This window comes from Athene cunicularia (genome assembly GCF_003259725.1).
Source record: "Athene cunicularia isolate RWA chromosome 3 unlocalized genomic scaffold, athCun1 chr3_part1, whole genome shotgun sequence".
Classification (NCBI taxonomy): domain Eukaryota; kingdom Metazoa; phylum Chordata; class Aves; order Strigiformes; family Strigidae; genus Athene; species Athene cunicularia.
In genome coordinates this window covers 59,341,672-59,348,329 of record NW_020799097.1, presented here as the reverse complement: position 1 = coordinate 59,348,329, position 6,658 = coordinate 59,341,672, and positions in this window count along the sequence as shown.

Here is a 6,658-nt window from a genome sequence, read left to right as displayed (position 1 = left end):
TAATGGTTACTCCCTGGTGATCCCTCCCAGATTTGTGTTTTCCCCTCTCGGCTTAGTAAGTGAGAAGGAAGTGCTAAGTATACAGTAAGTTGGGTTTGAGTCCTTTAATGACCAGTTAGTTGCTTTGTCTCACTAACCAGAAGAATGGGTGGTGAAGTGGGTGAATTGTATTGATGCTTATGTAGTGGAAGCTTTATATTCTCACTTTCTTCTTGCGAGGTTTTGTACTTTTGACAGGATATCCAAGCATCCTAGGCATCTAGAAGATATAAATAAGTTTTATATAGTTCCATAAAAATATAAATTTTTTTAAAAATTGGTCCTGTTTTTCTATCAATTTAAGACTGACTCTCTGCTGTGTTTTTGTCAGCTAGCAAATTGTGAGGCTGTAATAAATGACTGATGCACAGCCAAAAGTGTGGCAGTGACCATCATCACTGGAAATTTAATGTTCTGATACTCCAGAAAAACTGATTAGTAACAGCAGTGGCCCACCAGGGAGCTGTTGCAGTATTTAAAGGCTGCAAACCTCATGATATATCATGGCTCAGAGATGAACTGTGAGACAAAACGCTGATTGTTCAGGAATTATTAATTCACCCTATCTTATAGCTTCCACAGAAAGAAGATACTGCCTACCAATTTCTCAAGAGAGACTTTGAAAACAAATTAATCTGTAAGAGTAACTTTGTTTTTTAAGCACAGTGCTGTATTATTGAAGAAAGACAACTGTGGTATAGGTAGTGCTTAATAAAAGCTGCAAGTTTCTACTTTTTACTGTACTTGATTCTCATGAAAATTAAATGGAGTAGAAAGAATTGGAACAGAGTACTTCAAATAGGGTAGGTGAAAGCCTTTTACAGTAAAGCCCAAATAAGAGAGTAAAGCCATATCGCACTGAAGCAGTAGCTGCTCCTGTGTGATCACCAGCTCTCTGTGTAAGAGTAAGGAGAGTGAAACGAGCAGTGGCATTTGTCAGGACTATAAAAAGTGTTTTATTGCCAGTGCATCTGAGTATCTTCTGTTATATTGAGTATATTAGTTGTAAGTGCATTTTCAAATATTTTTATTAATTCTAATATTATATATTTGATTAACAAAAGAAATGCAGAAATTTTACAGCTATTTCATCCCCTGTTTATATTAGTAGGATACACAGAGTATTATTTTTTTCAGAACAGTACTTCTTTGTATAAATTAGTTGCCTTAAAGTTGATTAAAGCTATTTATTACTTTTGTAATTGGTATGTTTAGGCACTGAATGACTTAAGACTTGCTCCCTAATTTGGAAGTTTGACATTTTATTGTGATAATTTGTCATGATGTAATTAGCAACAGTGATTCTAACTAGAAATGTTCATTATTGATTTTTCCAAGTATTCATTCTATTCCAATTGTATTGATGACTTATATAAAAATAATTCAATATCAAGTCGTTTTTTTTTCCTTGGAAAAAAATAATAGTATAACATCTAATGCTTATTCATGGCTATCTTTCTCTTCCACATTTCAATACTTAATCTTAATTTTCCTTTTTTCCCTTTCATCCTATCAATTCAAAGTAAGATGCTGCTGATAGAGCACCTCCCCTCCTACCCCTTCCCTTCTATTTTTAACAGCCTGAATTGAAGGCTGCTGCATTTGAAGCATTAATATATGTGTGTAAATAGCCCCTGTATGCATAACATCTCGACTCAAAAAAAAAAAAAAAAAAAAAAAAAAAAAATCTGTGTTAAAAACTTATTGTAAATTTAGCCTCATCTGCATTTATGCATGCTACTGTATTTAATCCTGAGTAACAGCTAAAGCTTACTTCATGTTGCTTTTACACATTTCAAGCACAGCTAACAAGAGACTCTGCAGCAGGGTTCTGTCCTAGGGCAGAACTGTGTCACTCCAGTGATGCTCCACAGCTTCTTGCTCTCTTGAACTGACTTTCTCCTTCTTGAATTCTTTACATCAGCAGCAACATTCAGTGCTTCCTTCCATAGGCCAAGTAGTACATTTGTCAAAAATTCTGACTACTTTTTCTGTTGGTTGCTTACAGATTAGAGTGCTAGTGTTTGAATCGTGTAAAGATGTAAGAGCATTTAATTTTGATGATAAACTAACATTGTGAAATGTCAAGCTGGTGAAAGGTCTAAACCTAGTGGTACTCCTGTGGTTACCTGAGGCTATGACCAGTGAGTGATAATTCAATGGTTTTGGATGTCAGTGAGGTGGCAGTTTTGGGGCCTGCAGAGTTATTGGCCAGCTGGAATAATTTATCTGTCAGTGCTTACTCTGTGGGCTTTGATGACAATGATGTCGTTTGCAATTCTTAAATGACAGGTTCTTTAATAGATTTTTGTCTTCCCATTAGATTTCTGATATATATCTTGGCTGATCTAATATTTAAAAGTACTTAAAAGTGTAAATTGACCATAAGTTTTTAGATTGTAACTTGTGAATTGAATAGAAAAATTAGGAATTTAAAGTCCTAGCTTTTTTTTTTTTCTTCAAGTAGTACAAACTGAAAACTGTTTTGAGACTTCAAAAGAACCAAAAAAGTAAGTTCATCCTCCTTCTGCTCTTCATATTTGTCGCTGTAGACCTTGAATTTCCTCTTCAGAGAAAAGAAAGATGAAACTGAAGCAATTAATCTAGCATATGAATTGGTAGCAGAAGGTTTAAAGGTGACCTGAAAATGTTGATTGAATAAACATAATCTTAATTCATTTATGGCTGTATAATTTAAAACCAGCTCAAATTAGATCCTCCTCTGCTTACTTTATGAAATTGGAGTTGTGAATTTCTGGTTTGCTAGGCCTAAAAGCAGCAAGGAAATTAATGAGTATATCAAAGTATGAAGATGACCGCTTCTTTCTGAGGGCAAGAAAATGCAAAATTTTGAACTCTCATCAGCGTAGCATTGATAGTAAAAACTATTTGGCCTAAGGAAAAATGTCTGTAGTTCTTCCTCTTGTCTTCTGCCATTTTAACTGTTTGTAATTGTCTTTCAGTATTTCTTAGAAGTAGAATTGAGTTTGGTGGTGTAGAGTTATATTCTTTTACATTTCTTGTGTACAATATACAAATATAAAGATGATGGGGTGAGGTGGTGGGAATCGCTTTTATTAACCTGCTGACAGTTGCTTTTCATAAAACCCACTGTATCTTAGTAGTTCTATTCCTACTGTGGCTAAGGAGTTTTGAGGATTTGGTGGGATCCTAACTTTTAGTAGTGGTTGTTTGCTGTTTGTTCTAGAGATAGCGTAGACTCTTTCTCTTTTGTTGTTTGTAGCATTATTAATTGCATAACTATAATGTGGTAGGTAGTCACTTGTCTTGAATAATATTTGAGAACACTTGCCTAACATTTTCTTTATTAAGTATAGCAATGGATTGGAGCATGTGTGCCTTTTTCTAACTGAATGCTGAAGGAATCAAAATATTTCCTGGCAGTCAGTCTCCGTCATTTTGTATTCCCTGTAACAAATTAATACTTTTTATTTCTAGTGCTTTTCTTCTTTGGGATTTTCCAGTTCTCTAGTTTATGGATTGAATGTAGTAGTATTGAGTGGGTTGAAGCAGGTGGATTAGCAGGGAGGTAGCAAAATATTTCTGGTAATCAGGTTTCAGATTTCATCACTACTGTTGTTGATGTATGTACAAAAAACAAGCCACAGCAGTTTTGGAAACGAAATTCCTTGCATTAGCCCATGACTGCTGTGGCCTGAATCCTGTCCTCTGTGAGGATGCTGTTTCCTGTATCTGCATACAGATGTGCCAGCCAGTCCCTCTGCTCAGCTGGAACCCAGCTGGGTCCTCTGCTGCCTCCTTGCACCAGGGGCCTCTTTGGCCAGCACACAGGTGTGTTGGGATCATCCTGAAGTAGTAAGGCAGAGAAAAACCTGATTGCTGAGTGGTATCTTATCCTCTTCTAGTGAGTTGCCTCTGACACACAGCAACATGACAAAGCTGGCAGTAAGAAAAAATTGAGGTTGATACCAAAACAGATCTAGGTACAATAAGTCAGATGAGCTTTCAATCTTTGTGACTATTTTAGCAAATGCATATTCAAAGTGAGCAAATGGCAGAGCAGTATGACTCAGCAGTGGCAGCTGGGGTAGAGGTGCCATCTGTAGTCTGAAATGACACTCATAGTAGTGTGGAGTTGCATGACAGCTAACTACATGTAAGGTAGGTGGGCCCAGAGTGATACGTGATATTCAGGCTGAGGAGCAGCAGCACTCAAGAGCAGATGTCCAGAGTATGAGTGATCCCTGGGTAGATCCAATATTGCTGCTGTGTAGACTATTATTGTGATTTTTGGGCTTGGGGGGAGGGTTTTGCATCCAATTTTATCAGATGGCCATGCTAAGTCAGAGACCTACTGAGAGTGATGCTGAGAGAGAACAGATGTGGATTGTTTTGGTAGAGCTCTTTTTTTGGAAACGCTTTGCTACTGCATTGCAAAAGCATTACTAGAGATGGAAAATATGCCAACTGCAGTAAGTGTCTGCTGTAACTGCCAGTTTGCAATTCCTGGTTCCCGCAGGATTAGAAAACGATTGAGATTGGGTACCCAGGCAGATGTCATCAGCATAGATAACTGTACTGTATGGATTGAAGAGTAACACTGATTAAAGCTTAGAAAATGTGGAGTGCTAGTGGTTGTACTGACTGTTAAAGTCTGTTCAGTTGAGCTGTTCCTGTAGATGCTGGTTGGTTACAAGGGCATTGCACAGTAGAGACAGATCACTTAAAGGATATTCTAGATAGATCTCTTAATAGACTGTCTTAGTATACCTCCTACACAGACAAAGCAGTAAAGCGTGGCATCAGTCATCAGCATTTTCTCCTCTAAGTTTGCAAAATGGAGTATCAAATTGAGAGCTTCAGAACAAAGCCAGTGTTAGAAACTAGCTCCATCTTATTGGCTAGTCCATGAGATAGATTATTAGAGTACCTTGCAGTACCTGCAAATTCTGAGCGGTGATTTAGTTCTACAAAATGTAGCTGATCTTTATCCTCATTTGAAGCTGATTGTCACCAGAAGGTGATTGTTCACCTCGGTGAGACAGCTATGGACAAGCAAGAAGTTGAGCTAATGGGTTAAAAAGGGTGTTGATATGGCTCAATTTTCCATGCTCCCCTGCAGCATACATCCCTTCCTGGATTGGAGAAATGAAGGCTGTGTCTCAGAGCTTGCATATGTAATGCTGTGTCTACCAAGTTAACTCTAGGTGAACCTAATTTGGACTGGAAGATGAGGAGTGTTTTCCATATGATTGGACTGTGTAAAGAACTAGACAAAGGTGTAATAGTGCATGGGTGCCACAGTCACTGCTAGACAGAACACAAGACCCCACTTGCCATCCAAGGATAGATTGATCACTGTTGAATTGTACCTTCCCTGAAATTTGATATGTGGGCATTAAATGCATGTAAACATTACAAGGAGTTGTCTTGTACAAGAAGGTGCTAACAATGTCTCTCTCCTTTCTTTGGCTAGTGAAAAATGTGCCGGCAAAGTTGGTCTTTTTCAGTTCTGTTTGCTCTCTAGTTGGTAGGAGATACAAGGAGTGAAAGACTGCAGATTAATAATATTGGCCTCTCAGTTTGGCTCTGAATTTTGAGATACGCTAGCGCTTCTTCATGCTCAAGCCAGAGACGATATCAGGGCAGCTATGGTTAAAATTCCTCTTTAAAGAACAGTTGCAGTTTCTTAGCTACCTACAACACTTGTGCCTTTGCCAGGTCAGCCATTCTGACTCTAAGTAGATGATGTTGGCAACTTTGAGTGGGACAGTGTGTGATTTGTTTTTATTCTTTTTTTTTTTTTTTTTTTTTTTCAGGAAACCTAGCCAACCAAATGGTTTGCTTGCCCATGCTTGACATTCCATGCTTTCTTGTCCCTCTCTGCACATATCTGCATTATTCTAGCAATGGACTCTTGTCACCTTTTTGTTTGGCACTTTAACCCCTCAATCCCCCCCTTAATCTTCTGGGTTGTTTTAACCAGAGGAAAGGAAATCCAACAGCAAAGGAATAGGGTTCTGCCAGTTACTGCCATGAGTTCTGTTGAGTTGAATTGGCTGGCTTTCCGTAAGTGGGCATAAACAGTGAATGGTTACAAAAATAAGTTTGTTCTGTGAAAATTGAGAGAGAGGAAGTGAAAGTGGAAGGCAGCCAAAGCAATGGGCTGTAAAGAGAGTCTTTTCAGCAGTACTGTGAATAGATAAGAGTGGGAGAAGACACATTTGTCAAGGGCAGAGAGGAGATGCTGAAGTGATTGGGTTAAAGGGAGATAGAAGCTGGAAGAGTTAGAGAAAGTGTGTCTTGGAGAAGCTTTTTACTTTCTCTTCAAAAATCAGACATAGCTGGAGTGAAGGGCACAAGAAGAGGCTTGAATGAGATGTGAATGATGGATGATGGTGTCTGTAATACTTGAAAAAAGAGGTCTTGACCTGAGATCAAGATGAGAGTGAAAGAGTAAAAGGCTAGTTGTAACTGTTGTGCTGCTTATCATAGCCAGATGTTGTGAGAAAGGCAGGCTGAGGTTCAGTTTAGGCAGAAGGAGACCACTTTCAGTCAGTGGTATGATGGAGTCAACTGCACAGTGAAAATGTTTGTGAATGTTTTCATAGATGAGGATACCCAGAGATGAGATGCA